This window comes from Aedes aegypti, unplaced genomic scaffold, assembly GCF_002204515.2.
Source record: "Aedes aegypti strain LVP_AGWG unplaced genomic scaffold, AaegL5.0 Primary Assembly AGWG_AaegL5_hic_scaff_1600_PBJ_arrow, whole genome shotgun sequence".
NCBI classification, from domain to species: domain Eukaryota; kingdom Metazoa; phylum Arthropoda; class Insecta; order Diptera; family Culicidae; genus Aedes; species Aedes aegypti.
This window is the reverse complement of record NW_018735054.1, coordinates 16,727-30,720: the sequence shown is the minus strand read 5'-3', so window position 1 is coordinate 30,720 and position 13,994 is coordinate 16,727. Positions and strand designations below refer to the sequence as shown.

The following is a 13,994-nucleotide window of genomic DNA, read 5'->3' as shown; positions in this document are numbered from 1 at the left end:
TTATGCTTTCATCAAGTTTTTTATATTTTTTATCATTGAAAATCTGTGTCATTTCACTTATTGTAAAGCGGTTTCATACACTTCTTGTTCAGACTAACTGTAACTAATAATAAAAGTGGTCCATTAAAATGATGGTGGTATTGAGAATGTGATATAATCCATTTCGTAGTTATACCGACTCAGTTTAAATTGGTTTTATGAGTGGGGTGTTGAGATTTTTTTTAAATTAACTACGAAATCAAATTTTTTGATCATTTTTTTACAGGATTTATATTTGAAAAAATGTTCAAAAATTAAGTCAACTGGTGAAATTCATCACCATACGAGTTACGTCCATTTGATTTCATTCCTTTCAAAAATCCAAGAAAAATAAAAAATCAACCACAGCCATCTGGTTGCAGCGAATAAACGATAAACACGATAAATTGGTTACTTTTCGCTAAAGGATCTGTTTCCGTGGCTGATGGGCAAGCACCGCACGCCGATCCCTTCCGGCGAGATACGGCTTGTTAATAAAGTTATTAATTTGGATCACTCCGTCCCACTTTACTCTCACATTGCAACAGACCATTGTTAGAATTGATTTTGAGCTCTTCCATCGTTTTTTTTTTTAATATAAAGAATAGGCGTTTGTGGCTAACAGGTTTGGGTTCACTGCGGTATGGAGAAACTCATCCTGGATCTTTTCCCTTTTTTATTTGCTAGAACGATTGTTTTAATGAGCGTTAAAAGGCGAAACCAATTAAAAAGTTTCATGCCGTTCATTTGGTTTGCTTTTTACAAACTAAGTTCTGGGGAGAGCTGTGTTTGATGTTAGATATAAAAAATTAAAAACGATATAGAAGCATTTTCGATGCTCGTTTTTTTTTTGTTTTAATTTAGCAGCAGTCAAAATTGCACGTGTCAATATTGTTGATGTGGATTATTATATATACAACCATACAGACCTCACCATGACTACTACAATAATTATTCGTAATCAACTCATATAAATTTCATCAGTTCACATCAGAGGATTATGGCACAAGAAGTAATTACTATCATTGTCTTTATTCAAAAGTTAATAATCCTTTCTGGGTAGGCTTGTCCACATGATGGACAGATTTTCTGTTCATTATTATTTGTTTTATTTCCTTCCACATTCTCTCGACTCAGTCCTGTACAGGCGATAAGGCTACTGGGAAGTCCCGACGGGATGATGGTAATGATGTTCATTCTTGGGTTGCACGATTCACTCTTGTAGCACTGAGGATAGTTTAAAGTTGCATATTTTCTTGTTGAAGTTACATAATGTCAACTGACAAATTTTTATCACTCACATTTTTTTAACTTGAAAATCAACTATCAATCAATCACTGTGAAAACCTAATTAATACTCAAGGTGTCTCGCAATTGGAATTCAGCTCCGTATTTGTTATTAATATGTTGTTGTATTCCCATAAATTAAACCTTATTTCACCGAACTAAATTATAGACATGGTTGGGATCCAAAAAAATCTTAAAAATGTGCTTTCTATATCGAGCTGTATTGTAAGGCGACATCCATTTATCACGTAACGCTATAATTGAAATTTTTTGACTTGAGCAAAAGTTTGGGTTCACCTCTCAATATGATGTAAATCGTGCAAAAGTTTGGGTTCATCTGAGCCGCACGCAAATAATTTTTGTCAATATCTCTGACATTTTTCAACCGATTTCAATTATTCGTTTTTTTTATACGCAAATAATGACGCGTACATGATTGGTTTGACATTTCACAGATTTCTCATGTTTTAAGTAAGTTCAGGTGAACCCTAACTTTTGCACGATGCACCACACTGAGGGCTGAACCCAAACTTTTGCACGATGACTAGATTGACTGTTTCATTATTTTGAATAGTTTTCAGATTTTACCGCAAAAATTTCGTGAGCACCCTTCAAAGAACATAAGATTACAATTCTAATGACACCTTATTTTAAAATTTTGGTCGATTCAATGCTGAGGAAATTAGCTATGTTTTTTCAGTGTGTTTTTCTTAAATGTCACAACTCTAAGTAAAAAAAAAGTAGTAATATTATCTGACAAAAATTTGGTTTGGCATTGTTCGTCACACTGTCATTTATTTATTTAAAAAAACAATCTCACGATTTTTTTTGAAGATTTATTCGATAAATTTAACCAAAAATTGTTAAATGTCCAATTTTAGCTGACTACCACCACTCCTGATTAATAGTAAAAAAAATCATAGTCTCCATTTTTATGGAATTACATTTGCGCAAGGATGGTAGAATTCAAATATGGCCGCTTTAATTTTTCACGCATTTTTAGAGTCATAGTCTCTCCATCCTGAAGAAGCTGCTCGTTCCTTGTTTCATTTTAATAATGGTTGATATTATTATTTCTGTAGTATTTGAATACTTTTCTCTGAAGTATATGAATGTTCTGATTCCGATAATTTGATACGGATAATGATGAAAAAATATATTTGTTATAATTAAAATATTGAATTTATATCTTGATTGATGTATAAGAGTAGAAATGCATGGAACAAAAATTTCTACTCTTTCAATGTTGAAAACGTTTAGAGTCATGTAACTCTTTGCGATTGAATCCCATTGTCAATAAAACAAAGTTAACAAACAATTGTACACATAAACTCATTTCTTTAAGATTTTACATGGTGGGTCGTGAAGAATACGCATGATGGTCAGGAGGGTCGTGCCCTTGAAAAGTTTGGGAACCTATGCCCTAGAGGAACAACTAGTTGCATCACCAGTAGGTGTAGAAGAAGCAGCAACTGGGAAAATGTGTTCAACAATCACGGCGGGCATCTCACAGGATTCTATTCTTGGCCCGACTCTCTGGAACGCTATGTATGACGAAATGTTGAAGCTGAGCTTCTTCCGGAGTGTGAAGATCGTTAGCTTCGCTCGTAGTTAATCGGCGAATCACTAGTGGAGGAAGAGATACTTGCTACTGAGGCAGAAGACGCCGTGGAAGAATGGATGCGAGGAAAGAAGCTCATCACCTGACACCTCGTCTGCGATCCGAACACTTGAATTCGAACCATCCAGCGTAGCACGTATCAGTCTAATTAGTTTCGCCGGAAAACCATATTCAGACATTATCTGCCACAGCTCATTTCTTTTCACTGAGTCAATAAACAGATGGTGTCGAGCGGTTCTCACGAAAACCAGCCTAATATTCGCCGACGAAGGCCTCCTCGAGCGGTCTCAGTCTGTTTAACAGAATGCGCGACAGAATTTTGTACACCGAATTCTGCAGGGTAATTTCTCTATAAGTGGCACACTCCAGTCTGTGACCTATCTAGTAGATTGGGCGTATGAGGCCATCCAACCAGAAGGTTTCCACCGAATAACTGTTTCCCAAACAATATGAAACCAACTCCACGTTCTACTCTGTTGCCGCCGCTGTAGTAGATGTGGTACTTGCATAAAGTGTTGGCTATGGGACCAACGGCTGGTATTCACGTTCTCTGGTTTTCGGCCAGCATATTTCCTGGATAGCTGCCACGTTCACGCCGACATTTCGCAGTTCACGAGCCAGAAGACCAACACGGGGCTCATTCAAAGTTCTCACGTTTCAAGGTCCGATTTTCCAATAGTTGTCCTTTACTCATTGCCGGTTCTGTTGCCATAGAATCAATCGGTTTGCTCTACTTTTGCCTTTCTTGGTTGGTGAAGACTCTGGTTGGTGAAGGATTCCGCTACCTACATCGTGCTAGGGTGTCCGGCCATTTGGCCGAATGCCGTTTGGCGGAATACCGTTTGGCCAAATGTCATTTCGCCGAACGCCATTTGTCCGAATGACATTTGGCCGAACGGGTTATTTGGCCGGATGCCGTTTGGCCGAATCACGAACAAAAAAAAAATAATAAAATTTTTTCAACGCTGATGTGTAGCTTATGATGTATTCAAGTGTTGCCCAAAAACTGAGCAGCTAATTAATTTTTTGATGTTTATAATGTGGCGGGACGTTATGTTTGTCGCTATATAAGTGCTCCAAGAGGATAATTAATACGATCCGTTCATTCATGACGAAGTTGTGAACTCACGTCAATTCTCTAAGCTGATGGTTGGTTCGTCTCTGGGTTACCAACAGTGTGCTAGACTTTGAAGTGTTTTTTGGTATTTTTGTCAGAAATGTTTCCTTCTTTTAAACATAGGCTTTTCTTTGCATTTGTTCTGGTTTCATTATTATTGGCAATAATGTAGCTTATATTTTATTAGGGAATATTACCTTCTTTAAATCATCGGCAGTTCTTTGTAGTTATACTGTTATAACACTTGCTTAAAATTTCATAAGAGATTTTTTCCTTTTTTTAATCATAGGCTGTTCTTTCAATATTTTTTATAGTTATTGGAATTAAGGCTTGTAATACGTTCATAAAGAGTTATTTTAAAAACATATTTTATTAGGCACAAGTAATAACTTTGGTGAGATGTCATTCTCCTCCAAGATTAATATTACAACGTATGAACTTAACTCTACACCGTTGATTTCGTATATCAGTTAACCGAACGTATCGATCAATACTTACGTCAAAGAAGTTTACTGTTACTCCGTTGTGCAAAGAAGAAGCCAAAATTGTGGTTGTTAGAAATTATTTTATTTACTGAGTTCACCAGAATGATTGAAGCAAATCTATGCGACAGAATGACGAATAAGTCGTAATCCATTTTAGTAACTGTTGAAAGCCAACTACAAAATCTATGGCAACTATTACCGCCAGCAAAGAAGTGAATAATTGCTTACGTTTAGGATGTTCTTCTTAACTGTTCTTAGAAATTCAGCTTTGAAATCTGTTACAAATTAATGCTAATTGTAGTTCGCAATTGTTTTCAATTTCGGCCAAACGGCATTCGGCCAAAGTGCGTTCGGCCAAATGACCCTTTCGGCCAAATGGCGTACGACCAAGCGGCGGCATTCGGTCAAATGACCCGGAACCCGTGCTAGAGAGGTTGCCTCTTCGGTAATGCCACGATCCAGCATAGTTCGTTTTTCTTTACATGAAGACTACGGTCACAACCATCTACCTTTATCAGGACTCTGGACCTGTAGCTTTGGTTCTCAATAGTTTCAAGTTCTTTCGGACATGCTACTATGGTGGGCCGACATACGCAAGCAGTGTTAAATGATGTGATAACATAATATACTTTTTGCTGCATACAATCATCAATCTAAATTGTTTTTTTTATTAGTATGATCAGTATCATTAGTATTATTTGTAACCAACGGGGCAGCCCCCTATCCGGCATTAATGAGACCCCCTTCTACAATTGCCTGAGAGTCGGCATATGCGCGTGATAATCCGTGACCAAGAAAACACTTGAATATCCACTTTGCGACACTTAAACCCACTTTATTAGCTTTTCTTGCACACAGGTACCTTTATTTCCTCCCACTTCCTTACAACCTATCTCCTACCTTTCACTTCCTCTTCTTCTCTTTTTCTGGTGGCGGAGCCCCCTCTCCGTTCCGCTACCACACCTTCGTCCTTGCTTCGTCGCCGCCGGTTCGCTCCTCTCCTCGGTTGGACTGCGACTGCTACTTCTCTCCTTACTTCCTTCCTCCCGTCTTCACCTTCCTAGGCCTTGGCTTCACAATGCTGCGTTGCTGCTGGCAAAGTGACGTTTACAGACGCGCTTGCTTGCTTTGCAGTCTCGAGAGTAACGTAGGAGCACTGCAGCGTATATCGAGGCGGGTAGAACCATTCAGGTCCTCGAATCTACTACGCGCACTCCAACCTACGGCAAGGCAACGGCCAAGGTTACTCCAAGGTCATTCAAGGTAACACTAAGGGGTAAAACCAAGGGTCCTGCGGGTATTTGGAGAACAAATGAAGGGGGTTGCCTTGTCGAGGGTCTGTTACCTGGGATGTTTCCACTAATCCACAATCCACTGCTGTACTTCTTGCTTTGAACTTAGCGCTTATCAACTTCTTAAATTTTCCACAGACGTCTAACTCACTTGAATATAGGCTCGATAATGATTCTAGAGCAATTCGCTCCCAAAACGACAATTCTTCCGCTGGGGGCGTGCTGCTGAGGTCATGATGATGGTTTACGACAGCAATGTCAAACCCATACATGGTTTCAAAACATTCGGAACAAAATATTTATTTTCACCGCTCAAGTGAAGTTATGCATGAATTGAATGAGATCCAATGGTAGAGAATTAATTTATCTACCCAATGGTATTTTTAGGGGCAGCGGAGAATGTCCCGAAACGTGTTTTATTCAAGCGCAAAAATCGCTCAGGCGAAAGTTCCAATGAAACTAACCTCATATATCCTGGTTTTCCTAGTGCTCCTACCAGCCGGATCTCAATTTTTATGAAAGTAGTGTAATAATACAAGAAACAAACGGATGTAGAACATAGAGAATGGGTTTTCCTACCTTTTCCGCCTAAGTATTTCCACTGTTAACTGTCTTTTATCAGGAAAATAAAACATTTTTTCCTCACAGCGGCATGTGATGGATGCGTGAAAAAATCAAATCTCTCCATCATCTGACTAGTTGCGCTACCAAAGTATAGATGGCTAACTGTATGTTTGCGTTTTGCGATTGGAGGCGTATGGTGGATGTTCTTGGAACCCTCGACCAAGACTTTCCCACAATATCCGAATTCGCCCCATTCATGGTTCCTTTTACGCCACCCCCTAATTAGCCGACCTTTCTGCTCGTCCTTTTAGGCCTAGTGGTGAGTAGCGGAACTATTTTTCTATTGCGGCTGCATGCTGTCCAGTGGGCGATGGGTGATGATGCTAACAAATATTCAAACACCTTCTTGGTTTTTTAAAAACATCACAATACTATACGGAATACACTACATCGCGAAAATCTCACCAATCTCGGACAGACAGACACACCACTGGTTACATATTAGTAATCATTTGTAAAACAATTACATTCATTTCTTATATCTAGGTGTTCTGTGTTATTAGACAACACTATCATCCTAATTTGGTAAAACAAATTTAAGATTTATTCACATTTTGTTCACAACATATTAACATTTCAATTGCCCGTAGCAGTTCAGATTTTTACAAGGTGAGTTTGATTTCACCACCAAAAAACACGTTTTTTAAGATACTTAACCTAACTTAACCTAAACATATTACTCATTAGATAGAATTTTGTAACGATTTTTGCCTGAAATTATTATTAATTTTAATTGACATTTGTTCTAATTTTTCAACATTGGATGTTCTATGTAACTCATTAGTACTACACCAGGAAGGAAGCTTCAGAATCTTTTCAAAACTTTATTTGAATTCTCTGCAGAGCTTTCTTCCTGGTATTAAACAGCTAGTCCATATTGGTACAGCAAACAAAATGGCTGGCCTGAAAATTTGTTTGAAGATCAAAAGCTGTTCTTAAGACTAAGTTTTGATTTTCTATTAATAAGGGGATAAAGACATTTTACATATTTGTTATATTTGGCTTGAATGCCCTCATTGTGATTTTTAAAAGTAAATTCTTATCTAACATGAGCCCTAGATACCTAACTTCATCTGACTAATTTATTGAAACCCCTCTCATCGTGACAACATGTCTACTTGAAGGTTTCAAATAAAGAGCTTTTTGGTTTATGTGGGAATATTATTAGTTGAGTTTGGAAGCATTAGGAGAAATCTCCCATTTTTGCAAGTATGAGAAAAAATATCCCAAATTTTTTTTTGCAATCTACTAGGGTAAAAAGCACCGGTTTTGGCCAGCCTAAGAGAAAATGTCAATAAAAATTAAATGGTACTAAATGATACTAAATGATACTACCAGTTAATTACGCAACCCTTAGCTAGCGGTCTTTTTCATCGTTTGACCCGCGGAATCGTGAAGTAGGAACTTGTGAGGACCAGAGCTTGTGTTGTACGCTCCTTCCTAGTTATCGGCTCACCGTTTTGCAGCTCAGGGTGGTGTTGGCTTTTGCCCAAAACTACTCGTCGGCCACCCGAGTAGTATAATCTGCAGCGGCTTAAGCAACCGAATGACGCATCTGCATACATGCAGCACCTCGAGGCTTCATGAACGGAGGAGGGTGAGCTGAAGTCTTGCAGGTCGAGGGACGGAGTCTAAGAAACGATTGATTCATCGAGGAATTCAGCCAGATCTGGAGGAAAAATGGTCTGTTACACTACCACGGGGTTGACGTAGGACTACTATGGAATTAAAACTTCGATCAATTCTGGGTCAGACTCTAACAACAGTTGCGGTAGTTTTTTGCAGATGATATGATGTTTGATGATAGATGATAGGTGCTGTAATTGTGAGTATTAAATTACGTTATGGTTTTAAGGGAGATCTGCCATTTGGTTTGGAAGCTTTTTCAGAGTAAAATATTTAAAAAAATCAGTGGGGATTTTGTACAAGACACGACCGCATGACGTTAAGTACGCCATGTGATTTGCTGCATTTGAATTTAAGTCAATTGTTATAATTGCAACCTTTCTTTTGCTATGATTCAGAATGTAATTGTTTGTGAATTTTAAGAACAGTGAAGAGCTCTCCGTTCGGAGAAGTGCCTTAGTCCTCAATATCGTCATCGCCACTGTAAATTTCAATTTGCCGTATTGTCAATTCTTCTTCTTCATCTTGGCATAACTTTCTAACTGGGACAGAGCCTGCTTCTCAGGTTATGTTCAATGAGCACTACCACAGTTTTTAACTGCGAGCTTTCTTTGCCAAAGTTGCCATTTTCGCATTCGTACATCGTGTAGCAAGTACCATGAGACTTTATGCCCAGGGAAGTCAAGGAAATTTCAAAAACGAAAAGATCCTGGTCAACCGAGAATCGAACACAGACACTTTTCAGCATGGCTTTGCTTTGTAGCCGCCGACTCTAACCACTCGGCTAAGGAAGGTCCCTATTGGAAATTGTGAATTGTTCATAATAAATGAGATATTGTATGATGCTACGAGAAGAATTAAGAGATTATAGCAAGTATGTGGTGTACACATTAGGAAATATAAAACAATTAACTCTATAGTACATATTTGCTGACCCTGAATAGGGCCGATTAAACGATGAGATTCGAGTAACACGGACACAGATTTTGATGGCGTACATGTTGAAATCCTCATTGTCCGTTGAGATTTACGGTGGCGTTGACGATGGGCACTTCTACGAGCGGCTTTGGCTGATTTTCTTAAATAATGTCGTACAAATCTTGCGTTGGCGCACCGATTTCTGTAGCCAATTCTGGAAGCACGAGTCAATCTACAAATCTTGAGCGATTTCACAAACCGGACGCTGAATTTTCAGCAGCTTGTTACATCATTGAGATTATGTCGATGAAATGCGCCCAAATTTTCTCTGTGTAAAGATTAATACCAATAAAGCAGCTGAAATGTTTCAAAATACCTACCAGCAAAATCTCTCTCGTCGCCTTTCATCACGGTCAAGGTTACACATACTGAAGCCTTGACCATCGAAACTCATCACAGGCTACGAACAATGCAGCCCCATTGTACCACTATCGAAGCCGGCGTGCGGTCGCATGAGCAATGATCCAAAAGTTTACCAAAAAGTGCATGCTCCGAAGTGTTCAATAGTGCGATTAAACACTCCGTTATCGGTGAGAACGTCAAATACTTGCAGGTAAATCCCAAGTATGAAGCTCTAATAGATTAAAATGACCTCTAACAACCACCTTTATCTGCAAATAGCATCCAACACTTTGGCCCTGATCCACGTGCTCAAGAGGGATCTAATTCTACTAGGGCGAACAATAGAGGTAATTCAAACAATGTTTGCCAAGCTACCCATCCCTAATTGTGCTCTACTAGGTATCATTGCATGATCGACGAGTTATCAGACGCCAGGTGGATGGTTCAAAATCCGGTTTACCGTAGATTATCCCAGAGCACGGACACTGCCAATAATAGGTAACCAATCACTTGCGTCAGCATAGAGCACTAGTTTATACTTGCATGTGGTCTTTCAGCAGCATCAAATTCGACCTGGACCGTTTTGTGGCAGAAGTCCCACTCAAGACAGCATAAAAAGGCCTTCATCAGGTAAAACGACCCATCAATGCAATTTTCTATCGATGGGCTAACGCCAATCGCCTCATCAGAGGGCCTTTTATTTGCAGGCTCAAATAGGCACTGCACTCCACGCGACGTTCTCATCGCTCAGCACCCCCAGCTACCTGCACGCTTTCCGTCAGCCGGTCAAATTCTGGGAGGGAAGGTCCTACACGAGCGCCAGTCAAGAGAGATCATGACCAAATTGCATCAAAGGTGCATCCACCTGCGACAACATTGAGCAGGCAGCGCGACAACCCGCACGTACATCTTGTTGCAACCCTAGTGCGACTGGGACGTGCTACATTCTCGAGCTCTCAACAACGGTGTGACAAGCCACGGTGGCCGTATCACCAACAGTTGTAGCGCGACCAGCCGCGGTGCAGCAAAGTGCAACGCAGCGATCGGTGTGTGCGACGAAGCCAACGTGGAGCAGAATGCATCGATGGAAGCAGCACGGGGCCCCCAACGATGCTGTTAGTGAGTAGCAATGAGAACCTAGCATAAGTTTGAAACATTGTACCGGTAGATCGAAGGTTTGCGAAAATAGAAGTATGAGATGTTAAATGTTACGTTCCATGGTAGCTCTAATTTCTACCTTGCCGTTATCTTTTGATTGAGTCATTTTTTTTGGTTCCATCGGCGCTAGTGCACTATGCAAACAGTGGCTAGCCGGCCTTATCCGTCAATCTGAACCAAGAGTTTTATTAGAAGGTGCACCGACGCCGGGAGGACCACTTTCTGTTTGTAGTACTGTTGGTCATATATTCCATTGAGGCACTACCCGAGTTTTAAAAGCGTTATATCCTTCTCGAAGCTTTTCCCCTCGGGAGTTGGCAAATTAAACACAATAAGGGAAAATTGTTACAAGCTTAATGATCAAGAGCTCTGCGGCACAGGTAGCGAGGAGCTGAGCAGGTTCGGCGGACCTCTTACCAGCTCGTAAGCGAAAATTAGAATGAAACCGAATTCAACGACGGAGATATGCTTTATACCCTTGGAATAGCAGATAATGCTCCTCCTTTTCGTATTCTTCGCTTTCTGATCTGGGAAATAGGCTATATGATAAGGGTATGCGAAATACCGAATGATTCCGTCAAATACGCTTCGAAACGAAATTCCGCGGAATTCCACGGAACTCATACAGGCGAAATTTGTATTATGCTATTTCGTTTCGTTTCGCCAAATTGTTAAAATATTTCCACGGAAAATTGAAAACAAACGAAATAAAACGGAATTTCGCGAAATTCGAGTTTAGTTTCGAACAAAAAAAGGCAAAGCGCTTGCTTCTACTTCTAGCTACAGTCAAAAATGGGTCCGTATTATGGATCAATTCGACTGATATCATGGATCAGAACACTATAACAGCAAATTATCTGCGATGCAAACGAATGGTGGGCTATTGAAAGCATACGTTTTGGCGTTTCTTTAGGAATCGTCTTATCTTAGATTCATAACTGTGGTATGGGTTCCAATGCCCCACAGATATGAATCAACGCTTCTAGGCATATGCATGACATTTTATTTCCTACGAACGGAACAAATGTGTTTAAGCATGTTATTGTTGATTGTGATGCTGTATAGATTTATGGATCGCGTTGGTAAAATGGGTTCTGCGTAATTGCAACTCTATTTGATGAGATATTCTCCGTTTAATCCAACTTTGATCCATATCTGTGTACTATCCATAACTGTGGGGTGACTGTAGTATTGACTGGTCCGCATGATATGATAAACTGCACTGCTGTTGTAAAGTTTCCAAAAACGCCTATTTGCCCTTAACCTTCCATCAGTCGCTCAAAAAAAAGTTACACCAGCGGTCGCATCGTGTACTGAGTACACGCGGAGCAATTTTGATTGTCAATCTAAAGCTAGGCAAGATAGAGTATTGATGTCTTCGGCAAATTTCTTCAGTTCAACGGTACCAATCGGTCAGTGGACAAATTGAACATTGGAAACATCCTCATCCTTCAGTGGCCATCGGAATGTGTCCCGGGGGAACCGATGAAGTGGACATTTCGCAATGCAACATCTCGAACACAAATATCTCAGGATCTAGATTTTTTATTAAGATGGTGTCATCGGCAAAGTTGTTCAGTGGATCAAGGACTAACATGTGATAAGATGCTTGTTTCGGAATTCTGTCACCAGTTGGCGCTAGTGAGCATGTAATTTTTCAAACACGGATATCTCAGGATCCTGATTACCTAGAAAGATGCGGTCTTCGACAAAGTGACTATCATATTATAGGCCATCTAACTTGAAATTCTGCCATCAGATGGCGCTAGTGAGCATGCAATAATTCAATCACGAATATCTCATGATCCCGATTTTTTTAGAAATATGGTGTTTACGGCAAAGTTGTTCGATAGTTCAAGGACTAATATGTGATGATCTATTTAATTCGGAATTATTTCACCAGATGACGTTAGTGAGTATGACATTTTTTTAACACAGATATCTCTGGATCCTGATTATCTAGACAGTTGACGTCTTCAACAAAAGTGTTGAATAGGTGATATGCCATGTGATAGGCCACCCAACTTGACATTCTACTACCAGATGGCGCTTGTGAGCATGCTGTATTTTGATCGGGGCAAACTGTAAAGTAGATTGAGGACTAAACATGTGATGTATCGTTTGATTCGCAATTCTTCCACAACACGGTGTTAGTGATTATTGGAACGGTTCATAATTTGAAAAAGTTTGAAAATCCAATCACGCATATGTTCGTTACTATAATTACCATAAAAATAATGTTTTGTGAAATTTTCAGTTTTCTATGTGGTTATTAAAAGGTGGCCCAAAGACGATGTAGGTTTATATGCAAATTACTATGGAGAAATTTAAAAAAAATGTTCCAAACACGTTAGTACTAGATTGTAAGTACAAACTTATCACCACATAGTAAAAACTCATTCTTTAAACTATAATAAAGTAATTTGCCGAAGAGATAAATTCATTCCAACGGATAGGAGAAGAGATATTCATGAGTTTGTTTTGCTTTTATTTAGACCTTCCATAAGAATGAAGAGAGCAAAACCATGGTTGTTCGTTTCCTCCGGGGAACATGGCGTGTCCGTTTTAGCAAATCCGTTAATATATCGCAAAATTGTTTGTACACAAATGTCGAAAAAAGCTGCGGAGCATGAGTACCTGATGTTCTGGATTTGCTCAGGTGGTGTCTTCAAAATCTCCTTTGCATTACGTTGCTTTGATCTATAAATCAGGGAGAAGGAAAATGCACACTCATCTTATCCCAATCCAGCATTACTTTGATTTGTTCCTATCATTTCGAGAAAATACTGCATCAATGATCTAGAAAAATATTAGCTCCTTCCGTTGGGCGAATATGGATAGTAGGCATAGCAACCGTACAATTATCGTTTCATTGCGTGGTTGAAAAAATTGAAAACTGTCAGACTGCAGTTGTCTGTAGGTGAAAATGTTCATTGTTGAAAAACTGGTGGAGTATTTTATAATGCGAAATTTTAGTTTATTTGGTTTTATTGAATTTATTTGTTGATCTTTTTTTTCTTATAGAGAACACCCAATGGATGGTACGGGCATACAAAAGCCAACGATAAACGACTCAGTCATAAAAGTCCCATTACATTTGGTCGAGGCTTGTCCGATGAGAACCTAAACCCCCAAAAACAACCGAACCCAGTGACAATCTTCATACCCAGCAAGTGCTATTTGCACTCCAAGTGTTTTTTTTTTACTATGAACTATAAATTTAATCTTATTGCAAAAATTTCCCTCATGTCTTTTTTTCGGTTAGCGTTTTTAATCTGACTGTCCTAAATCCGACTGTCTTCGCCATTGGCCATTGGTTTTATCAGGAGCAATATGGAGCATATTTTTTTACTACCACGCCTATACTGACAACATTGGGAATTTCGTGCATCGAGCTTTAAGGGGGCAGAATCCGTCATCAATTTGGGAACTTTTTTTGAACTTTT

At 39.4% G+C, this 13,994-nt stretch overlaps 1 long non-coding RNA gene across 2 annotated transcripts; it reads left to right on the top strand.

Annotated features, from left to right (window-relative positions):
• Positions 1-9,685: 9,685 nt before the first annotated feature.
• Positions 9,686-10,147, top strand: LOC110680576. 2 transcript variants are annotated; one of them, XR_002502932.1, is made up of 4 exons: positions 9,686-9,737; positions 9,819-9,888; positions 9,948-10,020; positions 10,080-10,147. It is a non-coding gene; the product is annotated as an uncharacterized LOC110680576 (long non-coding RNA). The 2 variants fall into 2 exon arrangements; XR_002502931.1 differs by lacking the exon at positions 9,686-9,737 and having other exon boundaries at positions 9,801-9,888.
• The last annotated feature ends 3,847 nt before the right edge of the window (positions 10,148-13,994 follow it).